At 39.9% G+C, this 27474-nt stretch overlaps 1 protein-coding gene and 2 non-coding genes across 7 annotated transcripts in view; 1 reads left to right on the top strand and 2 right to left on the bottom strand.

The window, feature by feature from the left end:
- Positions 1 to 27474, bottom strand: part of LOC110075428 (cadherin-6) — a 181513-nt gene that overhangs the window by 88668 nt on the left and 65371 nt on the right. The gene's annotated exons all lie outside the window — the stretch shown is intronic.
- On the bottom strand, positions 23068 to 23233 carry LOC140707153 (U1 spliceosomal RNA). Its single transcript, XR_012087108.2, has one exon. It is a non-coding gene; the product is annotated as a U1 spliceosomal RNA (small nuclear RNA).
- On the top strand, positions 23707 to 23870 carry LOC140707175 (U1 spliceosomal RNA). The gene has a single exon (XR_012087115.2). It is a non-coding gene; the product is annotated as a U1 spliceosomal RNA (small nuclear RNA).

Raw genomic sequence — 27474 nt, 5'->3', positions numbered from 1 at the left:
TATGCTCCTGGTTCATTCTCCTGTCTCTGGGTAACCTTCACTCACCCATGAGATATTTGATAATGTTCCATTTTTAAACAGAACAATCAGCCACATAGAGTGTCTCAAACATTCCTTTTTTAACTGTTAGATTCCCCAACTACCTTCTTTTCAAACTTGGCAACATACTTCAAAACAGCATAAAAAGTATGGCTGCAGATCGGGCATTAGAGGTAAGGTAATTAGTGCCATGATGACCCCCCCACACCCCCGGTTGTCCTGTTCTCTACCAGTGAACAGTGTGCTTCTCATTATGTTTGCTCGGAATTCAAATATAGGAGACTGATGACAATGCAGTAGTTCTCACTCCATGCAACTGGTTCCTTTTTTATTGGGCAGGAAAACTCTGTGGGTAAGAGGCAGAACATATGAACCAATGTATTGTTCTGTCATTAGTACAGGCTCGATGTATTACACTGGCATGGGAGGAATAGAGGAAATCATCTTATCCTAGGTAACTCCACCATCCGTTTTCTTTCACTTACTCTTGTGGATGAAACCTGCAGCAACTCATTATCCCTGCACTAGATTCCTTTGGTCATGTCAGGGAAAGTCAAGGAAGACAGAGAGGCCGACCATTTAAAGTAACAACCCTTTAAATGTCAATTGCCAAAACACACACACATACACACAGACAGACAGACACACACACACAATTACTCCTGCAAGGGGGAACTGTTCTGCACTTCAGATTTGTTATTTTTCACAGCTCTGATGTCACAGGAGAGGTTTTATAGCACCTTGGGGTGAAATATGGCTTGCAAGGATGGTATCACAGCTGCTAAGCACATCTTCTTAATGTCTCCCCCAGCTATAATGTGTTACTGATAACTACAGCAGGGGAATCTTACCCTGAATCATTTTACCTAACTCTTCTTTGCTTGATCTCTTCTTCCTGGAGAAAGCCAGCAGCTTCATATACCCAAGCACCAGCTTCGAAGCAGCCACAGTTCTGCTCTGCAGCACCTTATTGCTTTCCTCTCCCCACCCCCGAATCTACCACCTGAGATAGCTGACAATTGGCCTAATGGTAGGGCTGACCAAGGCTCAATCTGTAGATAGTGAATACCATTTGGGAGGAACAACATGTAAAGTACACACTCCATAATAACACCTGATGAATGGACAGAATTTGCTGAGAGTAGTTAAATGTATTTAAAACAGAAAATGGAGAACATTATGGGGATGAAGGGTATATGTTGAACAGCAAGAGATAATAAATTCTAATCTTCAAAAACAAGCCAACAAACCACCACCCTCTGTTTATGAATGTGGGATATTTTGCTTTTATATCCATGATTCAGAACACTAGGATGTGGCCCAATATCGCTGCATAATATTGCACCCGCAATGCCAGCAGGAAAAAGGTTGCAAAACTTCACATAGCAAAAGAGCAGCCTGAATGTTGACAACACAAATACTAGCAGTCAAGATGGTGTACAGCAGTAGTTCCCAACCTTGGTTAACCCAAGTGTTCTTGGGTTGCAACTCCCAGAAGCCTTCATGACCAGCTGTGCTCGCCAGTGCTTCTGGGAGTCACAGTCTAAGCACAACTGGGTATTCCAATGTTGGGAACCACTGGTCTACAGGGTATTCTCTTGTGCTCACTACTGTTTTTTCTATGCATTTTGATTACTTTGTGGCTTCATGCAACAGATGCATTGAAACCTTGTTGAAAAAAAGCCATCACAGTTGCTTTGTGTTTCGTTAGCTAATGAAAAAAGGAGTAAGGTTCTGGGATTTTCTCCCTGCTTGTTGTCCCTCTGTGAATGGTAAGTTGATAGGAAGTGTGGCAGAGGCAGGGGGACAGGAGGAAGAGAGTTAGCTAAAAGTCAGCTAATTGCATGACAGAAAAGGTCAAAAATTCAGATTGCCCAGATCTGGAGATGATTTTCCCCTTTGAAAACTTACGTGAGATGACTGTTTGGTTTCAGAAATCCTGAGAGGATGTTTACTGAAGATATGTGGCAAAATTATCCCACTTTCTGCAGAACTGTCACTCCATTACTTTCTTTAAAGCTTTTTTTTTACTCTTTAAAGAAAGCCTGTCTTTTCAGTCTGTTTCTGTGATATTTCTAAATATGTTCCCCGCTCCACCTATGAATTTCACTTTGTGGAGCTCCTGCCAGCTAGCCTGTACTAGACTTGTTCAGTCTTATAACAAAGCGATTGCTTCTCCCTTTTGAAAGGATCTTTTTTGAAGACTGATATTTTAGCCTCTGCAGCCTGGATTCTTTCCAAATAAAAAAGGGAGGTGGGGACAGACATTCTCTTTCTATTGCTCTTTTCAGTTCATGTGATCTATTTTAAATCTGGAGATGTTTAGCCTAGCCTATTTCTGAATGAAGGGTAATAGAGCTGTACTTTTAAAAAATTGTAATTTAAAAACCTTCCCACAAAATTGGCTCAGAGCAAGAGCAGAGTGTCTGCTACAACCATGCCAAATTTGGTGCTGTCTTGAAGCCTAGTTTAGAAGTTATAATTTTTTTTAGGGCTGCCCCCATTTTTAGAATTGTCTTATAGAATGCTGATTTGCTTTGCTAGCACAAGATTAATAAGAACTTTATATACTGTGTTTTCTTAAATATGAAGTTATAATGCTTCGGAGGATAGCTGAAGTGATTTTTTATGTTTCACATATAGCAAAACAGTCATCCATAATGAACTTGGTTTAAAATAGCAAATGAGCAGCTCCTAGATGGTTTTTCAAATTATGTTTCTTGCATCTAGTTATGATAAAAGCCTTCCTCAATTTTCTGGATTGTAAATTAGTTAAACTACTATTTCTCTTCCACCACCTCTTTCTAAGTAATATTCACAGATAAAGAAAATGCTATGTTTAAAAAGCATATACGAAAGAAGCACAAGTTGATGACCAATCATTTTCAATACTAAGATAGAAGAAAACTTTATTATATACATCCCTCTGTTTTAATGTCAAAGACCTTGTGGGAGTAAAATTTCCCAGCAAAGGAGGATTTGAAAAAGACAGGTATATTATCAAGAGAAAGAGGCAGTAATTGCTTCCAAAAGGGGATTTCATACTTTATTTCAAAAATATTTTTTTCACTTTAAAAAAAAGTCAGCCAATGGAGACTAAATAAATACTGATTTACAAACAAAATAGTGCACGGCCTCATCAGTGTAGCTCAGCAACAGAAGAAGCTGCCTGAGTGATACTACGAACCTGTTGTCTACGAGCCAAAACGTTCCATAGCGATCTGGAAGTTGAGTCATGGCAACTAGACCTCTTTCTTATTAGGTTGAAACGTTTCTGAAGAGAACCTTACCTGGGTGACTGAAAATTTTCACAGATGTTCTATAGTGATCCTCACCTGTATTTTTATGTGGAAGAGCTAGCCAGCTCCCCTTCTTTGCCCACTGAAGGGCAAACAGAAACTGACATTTGAAATAATTTCAGACATAATCTCGTATGCAGCAGGACCATCTTTCTCAGGGCAGCACAACTGGTAAGGACTATCCTGGATCTGTTCCACAAAGCTCTCTCTGTACCTGCTTTGTTCTATGGCTGGTGTTATGATAGCACACAACAGAGAAGAGGCAGGCAGTTATGAGTTAATGTTTTAGATAGTTGTACATATAAACAAAGTTCTAGCATCCAGTTAACTCAATGCAAACTTCCAATTTACACAGCGAGATATCTACTATGACCTCTGAGATTAAAGCTGTTCAGCTGCTTTCTGCCTTTCACATGCCTAATACCATCACTGACTGCATGATTAGCAGTTCTGAATACATGAGGTGAATGTTGAAATTTATTTAGCAAATCAACATGCTAGCCTAGTACACGATCACCTGAGAGGAAGGAAAATGTTTATGTTGCATGTTGGGTAGTTTGACCTTTTCTTCCTCTCACTGATCAATTAACTAATGTCCCTTATTTGGTGGGCAAAGATAACCCTTCTTTCTCATTTAAATTGTTTATTGCCTTTATTCACGCACACACACATTCTAGAAGTCCTTGGGATAAGCTGGAAGGATGATGCTCTGCTGAGCATCTCCTCATGTCCATCATGTCATGTGGTTTACGATATACCTTTTTGCTTTTTTACTATTTTAACTTTTCTTTATCCTTCTTGCTAACTTGTGAAGTACTTGGTACTGTTTATTTACTACTATTGCAACTTTCTGAATCAAGCTTCAGCCTGTGATTTGCAAGTTATCACCAAGAGTAAATATCTTCTTTCTTTTACCTTAAAGTGTTAATTCCATCTCCAAGCTGTGCGAGCCTATCACACTGTGCAATTAAGCTCATTATCCAATAGGTTAGAAAAATTACTCATTTGGATTACATTTCCCAGAGTTCCCAACCAGAATTCCCAAAGGCAACATTTATAAGCTGTGACAAAATTGATGCATGCATGCCCTGAATGCCTTCTTCATTTCTCAGTTACTTCAGGAATAGTAATTGGATGAGGATTTTCGATTGACTTACCTGAAAGAAGCTGACCATCACTAGATGTAAGTATTACTTTCACCACAGTACATGTACATTCTTTGTATCATGACTTTTACATATCTAACTATTTTCATTACTGAAGCTGAGAAGTAACACATTGTAATGTAACATGTTCCTTGTGACAGGTAATACTACTGTTCTAGCAGACTGCCCTAGCAAAAATTTCATCATTAGCACTTGTGGAAAACCTATCAAAAGCACTTGTAACAATTCAGACACTGAGTCCTACATGGCCTCAACAAGGAAGGAAGGAAGGAAGGAAGGAAGGAAGGAAGGAAGGAAGGAAGGAAGGAAGGAAGGAAGGAATGTTAATAGAGAGATGGGCTGCAGTTCCCACTAGCTTTTGGAGGCATCCTTTGGGGGAGGTCCAAGACATCAGAAACCCAACATCAGTTACATTAATATTAACATAGTGATAATGCAGAACATAACTAGCTCTGTTAAGCAATGAAGTAATAATAAGTCTCCTATACCTACTTTTAAAAAAGTAACTTCCAAAGCTCTCCTAATAATTTAGCCAATTACTTGCCCATCTTAGGTAGATTCTTCAATTGTTTTTGTTTATTTTTAGAAGACATACATAAACCATTATTTATGTTAAAAAGAATGTAAATCTCCCGCCCCCACGAATTTCATTGGAACTATTTCAACTTAGGGGCAAAATAATATCTTTCCCTATATTTATTTTACACTTATTGTTGTGTGAAACTGTGTCAAGTGCGAACAAATTAGGAGGGCACTTTCTTTTTCATATTAACTCATATCTAAAGTGAAACAGGCAATTAAGAATACTGGCTTGTTAGAAACTTCTCCAAAAGTCACTGTACTTATGTGTGTGTTGTGTCTGTGACACAAACAACACATCCCTCTTAATTCTTATGGACAGTGGGAGTGGGAAAAGGGGAAGATACATGAAGGGTGGGACAAAGCTTACTATTTAAGGCAAGTTAACAAAGGGTTTGACTCCACAGTGGGGCAAATATACACAGCTGTATATTTATGGCAATAGTATGTAGTTGTTAGATGACTACAACAAGTTTTTCTTTAAGTTCCAACTACCAGCACCTTTGATCTGACAAGGTTCTAGAGGTTAAATTACAAATCTGTTAAAATTTTATTTATTTTTCAATGGTGTTGTTTAGTCGTTAAGTCGTGTCCGATTCTTCGTGATCCTATGGACCAGAGCACACCAGGCCCTTCTGTCTTCCACTGCCTCACGAAGTTGGATCAAATTCATGTTGGTAGCTTCAGTGACACTGTCCAACCGTCTCATCCTCTGTTGTTCCCTTCTCTTCTTGCCTTCACACTTTCCCAACATCAAGGTCTTTCTGAGGGAGTCTTCTCTTCTCATGAGATGGCCAAAGTATTGGAGCCTCAGCTTCAGGATCTGTCCTTTCAGTGAGCACTCAGGGTTGATTTCCTTCAAAATGGATACTGTAGGTTTGTTCTCCTTGCAGTCCAGGGGACTCTCAAGAGTCTCCTCCAGCACCACAATTCAAAAGCATCAATTCTTTGGCAGTCAGCCCTCTTTATGGTCCAGCTCTCACATACATCGCTACTGGAAAAACCAAAGCTTTGACTATGCGGACCTTTGTTGGCCAGGTGATGTCTCCGCTTTTTAAGATGTTGTCTAGGTTTGTCATCACTTTCCTCCCAAGAAGCAGGCATCTTTTAAATTTCGTGGCCGCTATCCCCATCTGCAGTGATCATGGAGCCCAAGAAAGTAAAATCTGTCACTGCCTCCATATCTTCCCCTTCTATTTGCCAGGAGGTGATGGGACTAGTGGCCATGATCTTAAGTTGTTTTTTTTTTATGTTGAGCTTCAGACCATTTTTTGCGCTCTCCACTTTCACCCTCATTAAGAGGTTCTTTAATTCCTTCTCACTTTCTGCCATCAGAGTGGTATCATCTGCATATATGAGGTTGTTGATATTTCTTCCAGCAATCTTAATTCTGGCTTGGGATTCCTCCAGTCCAGCCTTCCGCATGATGTATTCTGCATATAAGTTAAATAAGCTGGGGGACAATATACAGCCTCCTTGTACTCCTTTCCAAATTTTCAACCAATCAGTTGTTCCATATCCAGTTCTAATTGTTGCTTCCTGTCCCACATATAGATTTCTCAGGAGACAGATAAGGTGGTCAGGCACTCCCATTTCTTTAAGAACTTTCCATAGTTTGTTGTGGCCCACACAGTCAAAGGCTTTTGCATAGTCAATGAAGCAGAAGGAACTCTCTGGCTTTCTCCATAATCCAGCGCACGTTAGCAATTTGGTCTCAAGTTCCTCTGCCCCTTCGAAATCCAGCTTGTAGTTCTGGGAGTTCTCGGTCCACATACTGCTGAAGCCTACCTTGTAGGATTTTGAGCATAACCTTGCTAGAGTGTGAAATGAGTGCAATTGTACGATATTTTCAATGGTGATTTAGCACTAATTCATTTTAACACTGACTTTAACACCTTTAAAACTATTTGGAGACAACAGTCTGTCACTCCACAAGCACCTCTTCATGTTAATCAGGCAAGCAACACAGAGCAGAAAGTGGAGAAAGGAAGCAAAATTTAAGCCACCTCAGTGGTTAAACTGAAAACAGACAACTCTCCACTGGGCTTCCCCACACTCAGTTATGTGTCATGCAGCTACTGGTTTTTAATTTCACTTCATCCATGCCAAATCTAACATAAACTGCTATGTAAATGTTGATGCCCCTAATCTGGCATGTTTTCTTATGGCATCTTTTTCTTTTGCGTTCTCCTTCTAACTTATACTAATTATTTAAATAACTACTCATTTGCACTTGAGAGACCTCACAATGAATCAGCAGTGACTGTTCATTCAAAAGCAGTTTAATAGCATATATGAGAATTAATTTTCAATATCTGGATTTTATGAAGATTCATCTTAAATTAGTAACTTCTAGACAGCAGAGATCCCAATGCCCATATTGAAATATATATGGAGTCAGAAGATCTTGAAAATTGGGAATGACCCACATCCTGATAACTCCTTCTTCCTTTATCCTAGGAGATTAAGAGGCTGCTATACACTGAGTCAGACTTTTTGATCATCTAGCTCAGTACTGTCAACTCTGACTCATAGTGGCTACTCCTAACCTTAACTGGATTTGGGGACTGAAGCATTTTGCCTTTTGTGTGCAAAGCACCTGTTCTGCCAGTGAGCTATGGCATCTCCTCTTATCTAGTACACAGTTGGAAATTCATAATGGAAGGAACACTTCATGTATTAATTATCCCAGAACTTTACTGTCTATAGCAGTGATGGTGAACCTTTTTGAGCTTGAGTGCCCAAACTGAAAAAAGAAAAAAAAAACAACCCAGTGGGCAGGTGGTGGTGGTGGTGACGGAAGCGGCAGCAGAAGCAGAAGTGGCAGAGGAAGGGAGAATCCTGGGCACAGAGGCGCCTGCATACCCCACTCTGTATCTACTTCCAGTCATGCTCAACCCCACCACTGCTTATAGCTTGGCTGGCCTGCCGCTGCTGCCACCAGCTGCTCCAGATCCTGGCCCATCGCCTGTTGGGGCGCTAGCACCATGGCTTCAGCCTCCTTTTTCAGGTTTGGCTGCCGGGGGTAGCAATCCAGCGACTTATAGCTTGTGTGCCCACAGAGAGGGCTCTGCATGCCAGCTGTGGCACATGTGCCATAGGTTCACCATCGCTGGTCTACAGTGGTGCCCCGCTTAACAATTACCCCGTTTAATGATGAAATCACTTCACAATGTGTTTTTTGCGATGATGATTGAATAGGGTTTTTTCGTTTCATGATGATTGGTTCCCTGCTTCGGGAACCAATTTTTCGCTTTACGACAATCAGAAAACAGCTGATTGTCGGGTTTCAAAATGGCCACCCACTGCTCAAAATGGCTCCCCACTGTGCTTAGGACGGACTCCTCACATTACAGGCACCAGAAAATGGCCGCCCTATGGAGGATCTTTGCTGGACGCTGAGGCATTTCGCCCATTGGAACGCATTGAGCGGTTTTCAATGGGCTTTTTACTTTCACTTGACGACGATTTCATTCTACAGCGATTTCGCTGGAACAGATTAACGTCATCAAGCCAGGCACCACTGTATAGGGTATATGGGAAAATAAGAAGCTGTCTTATAGCTTAGTCCAGTGATACATCTAATCCAGTATGGTCAGCTGTATCACCAGTGGGTCTCCAGGTTTCAATCAGACTTAGAATCATATCATAATTGAGTTGAAAGGCCATCAAGTCCAACTCCTGCTCAAGGCAAGAATCGAAATCAAAGCAGATCTATATAATTATAGAATAATTTACTTCTCTTCTAGTACTAACTGGAAATTGCTGATAGTCCCCTATACAAGTTCTGATCAAGTGTGTTCAGAGTGAATCAGAGTGGTCAGTTTACATCTTTGTTTTGGTGAACACATAGTCTCCCATTATGTCTAAGCAACTTGAAGTGAGCCCTCTAAACTAGGATTGCAAACCACCCTCAATCTTGATTTGCAATCTGGTTTGGATAGCTCGCTCAAATTAGATCTTGCTAATTTGCTGAAGCAGTGGCAACTCTGGTTTGATAAAAAACATGAGATTAGGCCACACATGTGAAAAGAGAAGAGATATCCCTTCACCTCCTGGTTCTATCCTGCTCCTCCAAAAACTGTCACAAACTCATGTTGAATTTGGCAACGAAGGACTGAATGTGAATAGGCATTATCTTATACACTGGGACTGGATATGGTGGCAATTTTTTAGGCATCAGAGATTTTCCCCTCCCATTCCACAGCTCCCAAAGACTTCACCAGGACAAAGGAGATCCCTAGGGACCTCAGGGTTTGGGGGAGACTTGAAGGTTTTGTGGTTATCATAATTATTCTTGTATTTATTACATTTATACCCACCTTTCTATGAGCTGATAGTGTTTAAGGCAGCTTACAAACTTTTTAAAAGAATGACAGATTGAACCACACCTAGCTAAAATATTGATAAGACCATACAAACTCACCACACCATGAAACCATTAATTCCCCCTAAACAAGTGTATAATGATGACACAATACTTCTGTGGTCACAACTTGCACAACAGAATTCTGGCCGCTGTCCAATTCAGTGCAAAGATGATTGGATGAGTAGCAATGAAAGGATAGAGCTTCTATGACAATTTATCTTCCTTTTATCCTATCCTCCTCCAGTAAGCTGAATATATTTTTCCAATTTTATCCTCCCAACAACTTATCTGGGTCAATTTAGTGTGACATGTGGACTTTCTTTAATAGTAGTACTGTAATAAAAATGTGCTGTCAAGTCAATGCCAAGTTATGGTGCCCCTTTCAAATCCTAAGGCAATGGAAGTCTACATCCCATCCCTGCCTATTTCACTCCCAACATCTTTTTTATGCTGCGGGAGAGCTAAATCACATGTTACAGGGAATGTGTGTTTCATCATTTTCAATCTCTTCCCCCCCCCCCCCGGCATGTAAAGTTTTCAACACCTGAGGAAATCAGACCTGGAAATGGCATTCTGCTTGTTTCCTGATTACCAACTAAAGCTACTTTTTGCAAGTGCAGATAAGCTTATGGTAGAATAAGGGAGTTCTGCTTCTACTGATGTGATAATTGTACGTATTACAGTATTTAATTTGGCTGTGAGGCCTGAAATGGAATGGTAACCATGTCCGTTCATTTATTACCTCTCTACATATATATGCTGACTTTATTTCGATAATTTCAAGTGAATCCACTGCTTTATTCTAACAACATGTCAGGTTTGGCCAGATGAGAGAGAGAGAGAGAGAGAGAGAGAGTGATTAGCCAAAGGTAAACCAGTGAGTCTCCTTGGCTGAGTGAAAGCTAAAACATGAAATCTCCTTGTCCGACATTTTACCACTGTGGCATATTCGGTAAAATACATTTATAATTCTTAAACAATCTGGGAAAGTGTATCAATGGAGATATCTATCAACAGGGAAACATAATTTATCATTGCCTTGCTAGTAAATTGTGGGAGATGAGACATCTGTATACATTCCCAAGACATTGAAATAGGTTGGTAAGACACTGCAAACTTAACAATGAAGGTGCCATTTCTGTGAAGATTGGTTTTTTCCCATCTGATTTTGAACATTCCTGGAGCTTTGGTGAACACTCCACAAGTGAAATCTGTTGCAAGAAGTGAGACACATAATTCTAAATTATATTTTCTGTCAGAATTCACACATTGGACACTTAACATCCAAGAAATTCTGCTTTAGAAACCATGTTTCCACATGCTGTGCAGGTAATGGCTGTTTTAAACTGTGCTTACAGACACATAAGCACAACAACTGCAACAAACTGTTCACTGGTAACTGTACAATGCAATTAGGAAAAAAGAATTGTTGTATTTTACTCTTGTTTTGTAAAACATAATAGATTTAAAAAGGAATAATTAGATGATGAGCAACACACAAATCCTAAGGATCTGGAGCAATGGGTCTGTTCAGTCATTATGTTCTCACAGCTATGAAATTAGTACTGAACTCAAAGTACCCCTCTACATCTCTAACAGCTTTTAAAAGAAATGGAAAGAGAGAGAGATTTCATTCAACATATAATGCTAATGGTCCTATATATAGAATGTAGGATGTCTCATGGGTCTCTTTACATTTGGTCTTTAAGGTGCTACAAGAATCTTAGTTGGTCTTTAAGATTCTAACTTATTCAAAAAAGAAAAGCTAAAAAAGATGTTGGCTCACACAAGCCCTTGCCCTCCCAGTAGGTCTTTAAATCCTAGCTGAATTTTTTTAATGGATGCCAGTGGGTTACATTCATTGGTGAGGTGGACGGCAGAGCTACGGATGTGCTGAACTAAGCTAGTCTGTTGCCCTCAATTAAAACCAAGATGGCCATGTCAATCCATAAAATCCAAACCAAAAGGCAGATTCAGCCTACCCTGTATTTTCAGAAAAAAAAGAGACTTATATTCCTTCTTTATCTGACTATGCAGCGCTTTGCACACCTACTTATTCAGAGGAAAGTCTGTATTGTGGGGCTGTGTATCACAACAGATGTAATGGCTTGAAGTAACACTTGCCTGGTTTTTGGACATAACATGCCCCACCTCCATTTTTTATATCAGCTAGATCGGGGGAGGAAACCTGAACATTTTCATAGAAATTGAGAGGGATCTAATTGCTCAACTATGGATTTTGTTACTGCTTTACCTGTTGCCCACAGAGTTCATAGAAAACTGTGTCCTGTCATCAGTGCTGAAGAATGATTTAGTGTGCTCTTCTGAGATGAGCCTGCTCAGGACAAGGAAGTATTGATGCTTATTTAATGCCACTTTTTACTAGTTTACAATTTCAGGGATTTTGAGATTTACTGAGTGAGCTAATGATAATGTGGCGGTTGTTGGTGGGGGAGGTTTCAGCAGTAACTCAAGGGCTAGAAAGAGTAAGATCAAGAGGCTGAGGCTAGCTTCCAGCTTAAGAAGTACAGATCCACTTAAATGTAGAGATGTTATTATCAAGTGTAGAGAGATTTGCAGTTTCACACAATGTGTAATTTACTAGGAAAATCTTATTAGTTTTGTTTGGTGAGTGGGATGAACATGAGACAGATAACTGACATATGCATTTTTACCCTATAACAGTGGGATGCATGGAAGTTGGGAGGAAGAAAAGGTCTGAAAGACGAGTTGTCAGCCTATTTATTGTTCCAGATCTCATCAGGCTTTTAATCATTCTTTTCTAAAACACTATTGCTAGAAATTCTTTTCTAAAAATGGTACCTGGCATTTGCAGAGAATGTGCTTTTTGTTAAATGGAAAAAAAATAGAAATGAAAGTCTGATATTTGTAGCCAAGATTATCTGGGATAGTTTTAGGAGTAGTACTCTGGAAACATGTACAGTTTATCCAGTTTTCTGTGTTCACAGATGGAGAGGGATAGGAATATGCCTTTGTTCCTAGTGTCTTGACTTTTGCTTTTGTAAATGCAATTTACCCAAGATTGCAATTCACCCAATGTGAGTTCAAGTTCTCACTGTGTCATGAAATTCACTGGGTGGTCTTCGGTCAATTACCTTCTCAGTTTGGGTTACCCCATGAAGATAAAGAGGGGAGGAAAGGAGGGTATAAACAGCCTTGCGGCGCAGTGGTTAAACTGCTGTACTGCAGCCAAAACTGTGCTCACAACCCAGGGTTTGATCCCAGGTAGCGGCTCAAGGTTGATTCAGCCTTCTAACCTTCCGAGGCTGGTAAAATGAGTACCCAGCTTGCTGGGGGGGGGGGCAATATGTAGCCTGCATAATTAACTTGTAAACCACCCAGAGATTGCTTGAAGCACTATGGGGCGGTATATAAGCAGCACGCTTTGCTTTGCTTAATAACGGGAAGGCACAAATAAAAACAAAAGTCTACTCAGAGGGAATCCTGTTGAGTTCAGTGCCCTTAACTCCTAAAGAATTGTATACAGTATGTACTGCAGTTAAAAAATGCAATATAATATTCTGAAAAATATAAACGCCATTGATCTTGACAGAATTTACTTCTGAATAGACGTTTGGAGGGCTTGCTGCAAGATGACAAAAGCACTGGAATGCTTTCCTTATACTGTAGGAAAGTATAAAGGGACTGAGATTAGATTTTTTTTTAGAGACCAGTTAATACAATAGGTACCTAGCGTGGATCAGTTATAAATTGTGTCTGAAAGAATACATTTTGTGTGGCACACATTATACTTGAGTATGTGGCTATCCAGTGAAAGCAACTGGCAGTAAGCAGAGGATAGATAAGAAAGCAGTTTTTCCACACATTGCCTAAGAATAATTAATTTCTTCTATTTATCAGTGCTACAAAGTGGATGCACTGAAATAAGCCTCTCAGGGTGCAACCAGATGGCACTTTGTCCCACAGTTTGGACTGCTCTGGAAAAGGGCTGGTTTGCTCCACTTTCTGGCAAACACGTGATGTACAAACAATTGGGAAGCAGCCCAACCCTTTTAGGTTCTTGTCAGGGCAATTTTTTTTGGGGGGTGCAGGTAGGATCTCTCTCTTTTGGTTCATCTTCAGCATATGTGATTGCTGGTATTGAATCAAAGCAGATTGCTCAGCTGTCACTTTGCTTTTATGTCACTTTCTCCCACTCCTCCTCACAGAAGGGGAGACAAAAGAAGATGCCAGCAGTTGTTGTTGTTGTTGTTGTTTTTTTTTTTTAAGCCAGTGCTGAATCACTTCACTGGCAAGTCAGTTAAAGAATATGCCACTGTGTATTCTCGAAGGCTTTCACGGCTGGTATCTGATGACTGTTATGGGTTTTTCGGGCTCTTTGGCCATGTTCTGAAGGTTGTTCTTCCTGATGTTTCACCAGTCTCTGTGGCCGGCATCTTCAGAGGACCGGAGTAGGAATTCTGTCCATGCCTTGTCCAATGTCCAGAGCATGGACAGAGTTCCTACTCCAGTCCTCTGAAGATGCCGACCACAGAGACTGGTGAAACATCAGGAAGAACAACCTTCAGAACACGGCCAAAGAGCCCGAAAAACCCACAACAACCATTAACATGCCACTTTAATTTTTTTAAAATGCAGGTTCCCTCTACGTTCCCATGGAAACAGGATGGGATACAAAGGGGAGTCTTTTTTTTAATCTTTCACTTTTTGTTACATCTGGCACTGGAGGCTACAGCATAGTTTCTTGCCTTGAAACCACCTGATCTTCCCATCCATCCAAGTGAAATACTTCACTTCAGAGCAACCCTGTTTATCAAGATTTAGCCTGGGACAATTTGGCTGTCTAACCACATTCTCTGTGGCTGCAAGCCATGAGAGTTAAACCTTAGTTCCCAGAACTGACAAGTCTCCGACTGCCTGGTGCTACGGTTCAATAATAATATAAATAAACTGTGATAGCCAGCACGGTGTATGTGTGTGGGAGATGACTGATATTGAGAAGGTAACTCAGTCTAAATTTCTCTTTGCTGCAGTTCTCTTTACTTGCTTTCTGCCCCACCTACCTTGCCACTCTACTGAAGGTTTGGGAAGCAAAGTTTGCAAGTGTGCTCCATCTTGTCTACCACTGAAGTAGTACAGTCATGGCCAAAAATATTGGCACCTGTGCAATTCAGAAAATGCAACCCTTCTCTCAGAAAATTGTTGCAGTTGCAAATGTTTTGGTACTCACGTGTTCATTTCTTTGGTTTGCATTGGAACAACAACAACAACAACAACAACAACAACAACAACAACAACAACAACAACAACAACAACAACAACAACAACACCAGAGAGGAAAAGTCAAATCTGATACAATCCTACAGAGAAAGCCAAAAATGCACTGGCCAAAATTATTGGCACCTTGTCTAAATTGTAAGAAATAATTGCTTTTCAAACATGTGATGCTCCTTAATTTGTATTTAGACATACCTGTCGCAAGTAAGAGGTGCGGGCAATATAGTAATCACACTTGCAACCAGTTAAGATAGAGAAAAGTTGACTTAATCTTTGGGTTGTGTGTGACACTGAGCATGGAGAAAAGGATGAAGTATAAAGTGTTGTCTATGGATTTGAGATAAAAAAATTGTGGAAAAACATCAACGATCTCAAGGCTACAAGTCCATCTCCATAGATCTTAATGTTCCTGTGTCCACTGTACGCAATATCATCAAGAGGTTTACAGCCCATGGCACTGTAGCTAACCTCCCTGGACGTGGATGGAAGAGTAAAATTCCTGAAAAATTACAACAAAGGGTTGTTTGAATGGTGGATGCAGAATCCAGATGAACTTCCCAACAAATTCAAGCTGATCTGCAGACACAGGGTACAACAGTGTCAGCTCACGCTATCAGTCAGCATCTGAATGAAAAGGTAGGAGACCTAGGAGGACACCACTGCTGACACAAAGGCATAAAAAAAGTAATACTGGAGTATGCCAAAACTTAAGTGACAAAACCACAATCCTTCTGGGAAAATGTACTGTGGACAGATGAGACAAAGGTAGAGCTTTTTGGTCAAGAACATCATGGCACTGTTTAAAGAAAAAGAAATGAGGCATTAAAAAAAAAAAAGAACACAATCCCTACAGTCAAACATGGTGGAGGAAAAGGACGAGAAATATGATCCCCGAGGTTTTTCTGGAAATGGCAGAAGAACTTAATTTAATTGATGTATGGAGAACTAAGTATCCCCAGAAAAGAGATTATACATTTTATTGAAATAGACATGATTCATGGTCAAGAATAGATAACTGCTGGAAGAAATTGAAATGCTACCAAATACATATGTAGACGACAACCCAATAATGATGACTCTAGGATAAGTGGTAAGAAGAGGAGGTTGGAGACTAAATAGCTATTTATTAAGAGATGAGGCCTTTTTTTATTAAAATAAAAGAAGAATTACAGTTTTTCTTTCAAATTAATAAACCCCAGGACACAGAAATGAAAATGAGACTCAGCAAAAGCTTTGTGACAGAGTTTAATGCACAAAGGAAAAGAGAAAGAAATAAACAACATCAAACATTAATAACATATCTAAAGAAAGAAGAAATGGAATTAAAGAAAACACCTACAGTTAAGTACCTAAAAATCAAGATAAATATATTACAACATAAAATCAACTTACTATTAGAACAAGAAGAAATGGCAAAAAAATTAAATTTACAAGGCAAAACTTTTTTGAGAATGCTAATAAACCAGGAAGGTGAATTAAAATATATAGAATTAAAAAGAGAAAGAGAAAACAATGATAAATGTAATACTGGATAAGGAAGGATGGAAAAAAAATACAAACAAAAGGAATTCAAAAAAAAATTTAAAAATTATACAAATCTTTACAAAACGAAAGAGACTGAGCAGGAGCAACAATGGAACTATTTGGATAAAGTCCCGGATTGGAGATTTAGTTCTCAACAAATGGAAAATTTAAATAAACCAACCATGGCAAATGAAATTGGAGAAGCATGGAAAAAACAGAAAAATGGGAAAGCCCCTGAACCAGATGGTCTTCCAGCTGAATATTACAAAGCATTGGAAGAAACTGTTTTGCTTAGTGTAAGTCTATTGAAATTGGAAGGTCATGATTTAAAAATGGGTTGGCATGCGTATGCATGGTATGGGAAATTTAAAGAACAGTCATATTTTGCAGATCACCTTCTCATGAATGCACTGTGCTTAGTATGGCAAAAATTTCAAATGCAAACCTATAAGAAAATTCCAATATGGATAGCACCAATAGAGGCATTTACATTGAAAGTACTGTATTGAATCATAAGGAAAGTTACTCACATATGAAGACTTGTTAACTAAAGATCAAAATATGAAAGACAAACAAGACCTAGAGAAGCTGGGTCTAGCTACGGATTGGTGGTCAATGCTGAAACTAGAATCAAGATATAAAAGGACAAAAACATGGGCTTTTTTGAGGGGAAAGTTCAGGTGGACGAACTATGGATCTATACTAATGAGAAAATAATCAAAAAATTTATAAATATGAGAGGGTGAAGGAGGTGATGGTAAAATGGGCACAAAACTCTGGATATAATATTGATGAATGGACCAAAATGTGGAAAGATAATTATACAATGATCAAGCCAGTTAATCTTAGAGAAAATATCCTTAAAATGTTTAATTGATGGCATTTTACTCTGGTAAGATTGGCAAAAATGTCAGAAGGGATCAGTAATTTTTTTAGAAATATATATATTTCTAACAGGGACTTATTATCATATATGGTGGTCATGTGAAAAAGCAAAAAAATAAAAAAAAATTGGTCACATGTTTGGAAAATGGTGACCAAGAGGTTGTTCAGCAAAAATTAAGTTTTAAACCTGAAATGTTATTATTGAATATAATGCCAGAAATTATTGATAAGAAAACAAAATATAGTCTACTGTATATATTTACTGCAGCGAGGTTACTCTGTGCCCAAAAATGAAAGAATGGAGAGACACCAATGATGGACGAACTATTAAAGAACCTATTGGATATTGCAGAATTAGATACGCTCTCAGAGACAATATGGGATCAACAAGATACTTTGTAAAGGAAAGCTGGAAGCTGATATATAATTGGGCCCCGAAAATGACAGGAACTGAGGGGAAGAATTAGTTTATAGTGAATCAGTGCTCACTGGAATCCTTTGATGATATTTAGATGACCAGACAATGGCACAATCTCTGATCTATAGGGGCAGTGTGAATATTAGTCTTGATGCCTCTTGTTATTACTGTTAGATTTATAGTATTCTTTGTTTTGTATGTTGGGTATGTATGAGAGAAAAAAGAAGAAAGAAATGGCTACAAACAAAGTGCTGAAGAGTTCTGAAGTGGCCAGCTGTCATGAGTTCAGCCGAAGATCTGGGACCTGACGGGTTAACTGTAGCTGAGGAGAATGCTGAGCAGTTAGAAGCACAGACAGCTGAATCGTCACCAGATTCTCCTCCCCCAGTAGCCAGGGTAAGGGCTAGACTTCGGCAAAGACTTATGATGCAAAGGCGAGAGGATTGCCTGAATGCTGCCCACAGAAACATCCAGTCAGCTAGTACTGAGTTTTGACAGGATGAAAATGCTTCCAGCAGTTCAATGACTATTTTGCTATATAATCAGCTCCCAGATGGCTGGGAAGCTTGTGGAAGCAACAAGTCAATTCCTCCAGCTCACATCCACACCCCTGCTCATCTTGGACCTTGTCTTCTGGACCCTCAGCTTTGGACTCTGACTTCTGACTACGGTTTGTGTTTTGGCTCTGACATCTTGGTATCTGTTTTGCATCTAGTGGACTTCTGACATTGGACTGGTTTATTGGACTTTTGCCTGTTAAAACCCCTGGGAACATGAAACCAGCAATGAGTCCAGATCTGAATCCCATAGGACAGCAGTCCCCAACTTTTTTAGGACTGTAGACTGGCTGAACCTCTGAAGAAGGCAGGGTACCCCCCTCGCTTGCGTGGGAGCTTGCGGGTGCATGTGCGAAGGAGAGGGGAGTGTGGGGGGGGCTGGGAGGTCTGTCTCTGCAGCCTGGTCCGGCTCAGGCCACGGACTGGTGCTGGGCTGAGGCCTGGGGGTTGGGGGAACTGTGCCATAGGACACCTGTGGCGAGATCTCAAAACAGTAATTGGGAGAGGGCATCCTTCAAATCTGAAGGCCCTGGAGCAGTTTGCAAAAGAAGAGTGGTCTACAATTCCAGTAGAGAGGTGTAAAAAACTCATTCATGGATACATGGATTTCAGTTATTTTTTTTCCAAAGGGAGTGTTATCAAATATTAAGTTAAGGGTGCCAGTAGTTTTGGCCAGTGCATTTTGGGGGTTTTGTGTGGGATTGTATCAGATTTGACTTCTCTGTACAGTGGTGCTTCGCTTAACGATTGCCCCGCATTACGACGAATCTGCTTTACAATGATGTTTTGCAATCGCAAAACGATGGTCTAAATGGGGGAATTTCACTTAGCGATGATCGGTCCCCTGCTTCGGGAACTGATTTTTCTTTATGACAATCAAAAACAGCTATCGTTGGGTTTTCAAAATGGCCACCGGGTGCTTAAAATGGCTCCCCGCTGTGCTTAGGGATGGATTCCTTGCTATACAGGCACAAAAAATGGCCGCCGTATGGAGGATCTTCGCTGGACATTGACTTTTTAGCCCATTGGAACACATTGAACGGTTTTCAATGCGTTTCAATGGGTTTTTAAATTTCGCTTTAGGACGTTTTTGCTTAACAGCGATTTTCCTGGAATGGATTATCACCATTAAGTGAGGCACCACTGTATTTTTTTGTGTTGTTCCAACATAAACCAAAGAAATGCGAGTACCAAAACATTTGCAACTGCAACTATTTTCTGAGAGAAGGGTTGCATTTTCTGAATTGCAAAGGTGCCAATATTTTTGGCCATGGCTGTACATCTCTCAGGAAGTAAAAAAGGAAGTGACATCCTACAGCCTTGGACCTGGTTTTGGTACATGTCATAAATCTTTAAGTGAGTGAAAGAATTTGTGAAGAACTGAAGGGTTTATGCAAGGATGCGGCCCATTTAGGAAGATAACATTCTCCAAGAGATGGGTCTGAGTACTTGTGATTCTCCTTCTGAACTCACATTGAACGCTAGCCATCCCTTCCAATGCAGTGACTTCTATAATCTCCACATGCAGCACTGCATGAGCCTTGTGGTGCAGTAGGTAAACTGTGGTACTGCAGTCAAGACTTTGCTTATAACCTGAGGTGGGGTTTCACTGCAGCAAGACCGGTCAGGTTTTGGGAAAGCTCCTGGAACTGACCGGGAACCCTTGGTCCTGAGGCCCCCAATGTAGGGGGCAAAAGGATGGCTGACAGTAGAAGCGGCATCTGAAGCAGCTGAGGCAACAGAAAGGGGAGAGAAGTTGGTGGAAGCTGCTTTCTTCCCCTGAAGTATTTTCTGAGTGCACAGACCGAGGAAGAAGCCATGTTGGGCAAAGAGCTGGGAACACCCCTTGCAGAGAGAGGAGGAGCACAGAAGGATTTTGGAAAATATCCTGAGCAGGACTCTAAGTGAGTCAAGATATGTGTTTTATATAAAGAAACCTTTATGGACCTAAAACAATGACACGGAAGAAAGCTGGGCTTAATGAGCTAGTGAAAGTGGATTAGATCCTGCAATTCTTTGAGCCATGGTAGAAGCAAGCCTCCCCCCCATCCTCCAGTTTCCATCGAGAAAAGAGAAGAAAGAGAAGGAAAAAGAGAGAGGAGGGGAGAAAGTTATTTGGTGAATGAACCGTTTTAATCAAAGGCAAAGACTCGCTCCCGTGAAATAGCTGAATCATAAATTGTCTAAATACAGAAAATAAAAAAAAAAGAAATATCCAATTTAGAAAAAAAAACTTTTTAAAAAAACAGAAGGAAAAAATGGAGATTATGAATTCAGAGCTGGGAGTGATACAACATAGCCTCCCAGAGTGGTAGAATATACCAGATGGGTGGGATATAAATCAAATAAAAAAAATAAAATAAAATAAATAAGCATGGGGAAAAAAACAAGATGAAAGCAATCGGCTAAAGTTACATATGGAGGGAGCCAATCTCATACAGTGGACCCTAGACTTACGGAATTAATCCGTATTGGAACGGTGGCTGCAGGTCAAAAAGTCTGTAGGTCAAGTCTCCATTGACCTACAGTGCATTGAAAACCGATTAATCCCGTAACAGGCCATTTTTGTTCCATTTTGGTTTTTTTCTGGTCTGTAAGTCAATTCTCAGGCTGCAAGTCAAACCTAAATTTTGCAGCCAGAGAAGTCTGTAACTCAAAAAGTCTGTAAGTCAAGCCGTCTGTAAGTCAAGGGTCCACTGTACTTAGATTCCAGAATCTTCCAGAACAAAAAGTTGAAGACACAGTGCAAGTAGCAACCAATTTTTTTAGCCTCATTTATGGAGATGTGGCCAAAAGAAGTACAGCAAAATATAGAAACAGCACAAAGATTTAACACAGCGTACACCAGGCTTAATAAACTCCCCAGAGAAATTCATGTTAAATTCACGAGAATATTTCAAGAAAAGGTTCTAAGAAACATGCAAGAAAAAGGACCCAATTAAAAGGAATATAAATTAAGATTTTGAAACATCCTGTGGCAAATAAGGCAGAAAAGGAGACAATACGTGGAGTTAACACATTTCCTGAGAACAAACTCAATTACATGTAAATGGTTACTACCTGGAGGTGTCTCTTTCCAATTTATGAATAAATACAGAAATTAAAATTGGACATTTGCCTTCAAGACTTACAGTATGAAAATCAAGAACTGCCTGCTGAAATATTTTTTAAAATGTGTTGGAAAGATAAAATACAGGAGGGTACTTCCAACCATGTTAAGTGGATAGGAAAGGAAGCAGAAAATTAGTGGAGATTATTGGAGGCTAGTATAGGAAATATTTAAAAAAGGATTTTTTTTGCATTTTGTGAGATATCACTCACAAAATCGTGAGTTAATTGAGTATTATGTCTGAGATTGTAGATAAAGAAATGAAACATTTAATAATACATGTAATTACTGTATGGGAAACATTGGAAGAAAGCAGAAACACAGTCATCTTAAAAAGGACACAATATTTGGAATGACTTTAAAACTGGATTCAAAATATGGACTGGAAAGCATAGATAAAAGAAGAATGAGAAGGTCCAATTAGGGAATGAGAGAGTAGTAACTATAATAATTGTAATAAAACCTGTTAAGTTGTTCTTTTTGGTTATCTTTTTATTCTGGTAGAACTGTATAAGTGGATTTAAAAGTACCCTCTCTGAAATTTTACCCTTCCCCTAACCATGTCCACTCCCCCAGCCCCCCAGCCCAATCCTATCCCTATTGGAAATTAATAAAAATTTAAATAGAACAGACTCTGTTTATGACCTGAATTCAATTTCAATGGGCTCTGACAGGCAGCTCAAGACTAACTCAGCCTTCCATCCTTCTGAGGTCAGTAAACTGAATACATAGCTCACCAGGGGGCTAGAGGGGAGAAAATGTGTAGACTTGCATAATTAAATTATAAACTGCCCAAAGAGTACTTTAAGTGTTAACCTTGACATCCCTGGATGAAGGACAGACTATGACAACAAATAGAATTAACTGTTCTAGATGCTGACAGTTATCTATCAAGCAAACAACTTGGGAAACAAGGCTATTTCTCATGAATCTGACCATTAATTACTTCCATCTTTAGAAGCCATGCCCTGCATCCAGTGATTGGGTGATGTGAATGACAAGACAGGGTCGTTTTGGTGGCAGCACTCTCAGCTAAAGAGCTTAATAGCCTTTTTACTGAAGGGCTTTGTTTGTTTGTCTTTTAGGACACAAGTCTTTTGACCTTTTGACTTATTCTTTAAAACTGGCTTTTTTAAATACTTTCTGCTTTTAATTAGGCTATCAATGTTGTATGTAAACTATCTTGTGCCTCAGAGCCCTGAAAGATTAAGCATAAGTGGCTTAATAACATAAATAAAATTTTGAGCAGACAAAAGTCATACAAGAAGAGGAATGATGATACATATGTTTGGGTGTCCAGAAGAAGTATATAATGATCAGGACTAACTGAGAACTGGTAAGATCATTAATTCCTGAGATATTCTGTTTCAGCTGTACTGAATCCAAAACGGAGACCTTTGTTTTTAGTTACAGTGGTGCCTCACAAGACGATTTTAATTCGTTTCATGGAAATCACTGTCTTGGGAAAAATCATCTTGTGAAACCCAGTTCCCCATTGGAATGCATTGAAATCTATTTAACGCCTTCCAATTGGGAAAAAAATCACTATCTTGCAAAAATTATCCATAGAAGACATCGTCTTGCAAAACACAGTTCCCCATACCATATTGGGGAAAAGCAATCCCCTCAACTGCACTGCCTTTGGAAATTCAAGGGGTCTCAGATGGCCTTACCCCTCTTTCTCTCTCCAACAATAAAGAAAGAAGATAAAAGAAGTCAAAACAGCCCCCTGGCTCCTCATAATGGTAATTCCATTTACCCTTATCCTTTACCACAGAGAAAAAAAGAAAGATAGGAATATAAAACATCAGGTCTTGCTGCCTTTACAATAGGTCCTGATGAGAAAAAGAAATTTAGAAAAAACAGGGTTAATCACAAGTGTAATCTCCCATTAACACAAATTATGCAGATGAGTTCCTCACATTTGGGGAAATCACAGGGACTAGCAAAACACCCAAAGTACAATGGATGAGCCTCCCCCTTGGAAAACCACTTTTATGACATGGTACTTTCTCTGTAAGGTATGAGTTAAAATGGCCCTTGCCTCTCCTACCCCATTCTGTCCCCTAACCCCCCAAGTCATGGTGACCCCCTGGCTGCAACTCCCACTCAGTACAGGGCTGCACAGCCCCAGTCCTGCCAGAGGCCAAGAGAGCTCCTCACTGTTTTGGGGTGGCCTATGAGACCCCCATCAGGGGCTAAGTGTTCCTCCCACAATCCTCTAGTGCACAGGTATTAGCATATGCTAATACCCTATGCTAATTATGGGCGTAACACCTAGGTACTTTATGCTAATACCTGTGCACTAGAGGATTGTGGGAGGAGCACTTAACCCCTGATGGGGGTCCTGCAGGGCACCCCGAAACACTGAGGAGCTCTCTTGGCCTCTGGCAGGACTGGGGCTGTGCAGCCCTGTGCTGAGTGGGAGGTGCAGCCAGGGGGGTCACCATGACTTGGGGGGTTAGTGAACAGAATGGGGTAGGAGAGGCAAGGGCCATTTTAATTGGTACCTTGCTGGGGAAATACCATGTCATAAAGGTGGTTTTCCCAGGGGAGGCTCATCTATTGTACTTTGGGTGTGTGGCTGATCCCTGTGATTTCCCCAAATGTAGGGAATTCATCTGCATAAATTATGTTAATGGTAGGATTACTTTTATGATTTCCCTATTGTTTTTTTATAATTCCTTTACCTTTTAGATCTTTGCTATTTTCACTATTCTCTATCATTTAAATTTGCAACCATAGCCCCTTTGGCAATACTTTGCAAGATGGTTTCCCCCCCAATTCGAACACATTAGTTATATAAGGTCTACTTTTTTATCCCAAAAAAGTCAGGGAGAAAGTGTATGTTGGTGTTTTTCCAGGAGACAGACCATGGAAAACCAGCAGTATACACTTTCTCCCCTGCTTTTTGTCTTGTGAGGCAAGGACCTAAACATCATCCAGCAAAAATTGCCCATAGGAATAATCATTTTGGGAAGGAAAACATTGCTCAAAAAAAGTCATCATCGTTTTGCGAGGCACCACTGTATATCTATTTAGTAATAACTTAGCATGGTTACATTTTGCTCAGGGTTAAATTACTACACATTAAACCAGAGATTAGCAATATATTACAGTCAATTAAGTTATCAATTAAATCTGACATTTCTGAAAGTAATGGTGCAATTTATTTAGTGTTCAACTTAACCTGAGGGTTTTGCACCCATATTTCTCCAGTGGTAAATTAGGCAACTATAGGAAAGTAGAAGGAAAGAAAGCTATTGCTAGGATAATCAAGGAAAAATATAACCACAAAGTCCTACTTGTGCTTCCACTTTGAGTTCTGCATTGCTCAACCTCTTGAAGGGGAAGAATAAAGAGATATGATTATAAGGGTGGGAGAAAGGGAAAGCAAGAAAGGGGTTTTAGGAAATGGGGGATTCAATGATTTTTGCAACTGTTTTCTTCTCTCCAGAGCTCAAAATAGGGGTATAGGGGAGGAGTAAAATCGTAGGAGAAATTTTTCACCTTCTGTTGCTCTTAGGGCTTTCCTTCTCTAGTTTCTTTCACAAGACAAGGTGAATGAAAGGTATAGCCCTTATCATCCCACCAAAATAAATACTTCCCATCCAGACCTTAAACTACACTTTAAAACTTTAATTTATGGATTCTTTTGTTTTATCCACCAACATGTACTAAACTGTATTGGTAAAATCTTTTGGAGAACTGAAGCAAATGCTCAGGCTACATGCACATTACCCCTGGGAACTGCAATTCCTTCTTCTCCCTAACTCTCTTTCTCCCAGAAAATGGCAGTTTCTTGACACATAGCATTGATTTCATAGACATTGCCTAGTTTTTGCATTTAGATTTATGCCATAAATATCAGTGTTTCAAGCCCAATGATACATGGAATTCAGTGAAAAAGCTGTATGTACTATTGCCCCTTTCCCATACCCCTCAAAGGAAAGATGTGGAAAGTGTGTGTGTGTGTGTGTGTGTGTGTGTGTGTGTGTGTGTGTGTGTGTGAGTGAGTGAGTGTGTGTAGGGGGAAAGAGACAGAACAAGAGAAAACAATCATTGCATTGAATTCATTGCTATAGACCAATTTGGAAAAAGAAATGTCTTTGGAGAGTTCAACTGAATATTTTAGTTTTGTTCTGTGCATCTAATCCTGATACTTCCATTTTGACATAAAAATCACCATGCTGGATCTACCTAACCTTTGTTGGCTCTGCAGATTTCTGAATAGCAGTAAACCATAATATTACAGTATCTCAATGCAGAAAGCACTGCAGTGCTGGCAAGAAATCTCCAAATGAATCTGGTCCAAGACACTGCTCAAACTTTCTGAATGTGAGATTCTTTTATTCTTTTGAGGAAACGGCACACTGCAGCACCAGGTTCCCGTTTTGTCTGCAGGAAGTCCCAGATCTGCATGGTTACCTGTGAGGCAAAGTGAGGCAGCTGCTTCATGAAGAAGATTTTGGATGTCATGATAATGCAACAAGTTCTTTCTTAGTGGAATAGCAAACTGGTGGGGTGGATTATATAAGGGCTACATCTGTTAGATCTGTCTGTAGTCATTCCGTTGTCCTATTGAGTAAAGTTCTGGTGCAAAAGGAACCTGGTCTCTAACCATTGTATTTGGACCACTGGACTCCTTTGGGGGGGGTTCCTCATGGAGGACATACAGTGGGGTCTTGACTTGAGAACTTAATCCGTATTGGAAGGCGGTTCTCAAGTCAAAAAATCTGTAGATCAAGTCTCCATTGACCTACAGTGCATTGAAAACCGATTAATCCTGTAACAGGCCGTTTTTGTTCCATTTTGGTTTTTTTCTGGTCTGTAAGTCAATTCTCAGGCTGCAAGTCAAACCTAAATTTTGCGGCCAGAGAAGTCTGTAACTCAAAAAGTCTGTAAGGCAAGGGTCCACTGTAGAAGTGCTTCCTGCCACTCCTGTCTCAAACAGGAGAATGTCCTGGGTTCATCCTGTGGGTTCTCACATTTGATGCCTACATCTAGAGTTAAAAGGGTCAAGGAACAGTGTTGCTGCCAGTCAGAGTAAGCAGCCATTTGATCTGGTATAAAGCAGTTTCAGCTCATGATACCTACTATGAACATCCCATTCACAGTCCCAGCTATATTTTGCTATTTCTTTTGAAATATACTCCCTAATACTGGGGCAGATGCAGAAATGGCAAAGGATTATATGAGTACAGTATATGAGGAATATTTGAGGCAGTCACATATGAGAAAAGTGAGACTACAGTACTCCCCACTCAACCAATCTGACCAAATATTTATTGCTTTTAGCCATGGTCCACATCAAGCCATTTCATCCAAAGAAAGAGGCGGCATGGCACCACATCCCCCTCTCTTATCTTTACATAAAATGTATCTTTTTGACACCATTATACTCTGCCTTCCCATGTTACCACTCCATCTCATGGAATCAATCAAAGTACCACTGTTGAGGGTCAAGAAATGTTCAGAATTCCAACCATAGACTGTGACATAAATTATATTAATCATTACTGAGGGGAAGTAGAAGAAATCAACTGCAGTTTTGAGCTGTTGCCTTCCATTCTGTAAAACATATACGGTATTTGGACTTTTCATGCTGGTTTACATGTCAGCTCAACAGCCCAGCCATCTTCAAGCTCCCCACACCTAGAACCATCCACAAAGTAGAATCTAATTAAGTCTTTGCCATAGATAATGTATTTCTCTCTTCTTCTCTAGCTAGTTCTTTTCATTTTCAAAAATACGATAGTGTTCCTAACCATGACCTATCATGACTTCTCCTGACTCACGGTGGGCTTTTGACCCCCACCCCCAAGTATCTTCCTGGATTATGCATTGCTTGGGGATACTTGTGTGTTGCAGACCTACAGTACATGTGTCATGTCACTCAGAGACTGCCTGAACTGGATTCATTCTCTGCTGTGGTTTTTGATGACACTCAGAGAGACTGCTGCAATGCAATCAATCCTGCTGGAGAAAGAAACTTTAGTAACATTTCTTAAGCTCATAATGGAACATGCTTCATAAAGTGCTTGTATCTGGGCCAGCTCCAGGCACACTGGCAGCAAATGGGCTAAAATTTCTTTAGGTGCCACGTACTGTTTTTTGTTTTTTGTTTTTTTTGGAATAACAAATGATATATTTCAAAAAAAGACATTATGTCTTCTGAGAGGTTTCACATCTATCTCTTGTAATTTCATGTTGTTTTAAGGAGAGGAAAATTCCTAGTACTGTATTTTATGTTTAATGTTAATTGAACAG

Source organism: Pogona vitticeps, chromosome 4 (assembly GCF_051106095.1).
Source record: "Pogona vitticeps strain Pit_001003342236 chromosome 4, PviZW2.1, whole genome shotgun sequence".
In the NCBI taxonomy this organism is placed as follows: domain Eukaryota; kingdom Metazoa; phylum Chordata; class Lepidosauria; order Squamata; family Agamidae; genus Pogona; species Pogona vitticeps.
This window is presented reverse-complemented; position numbering and strand designations above follow the sequence as displayed.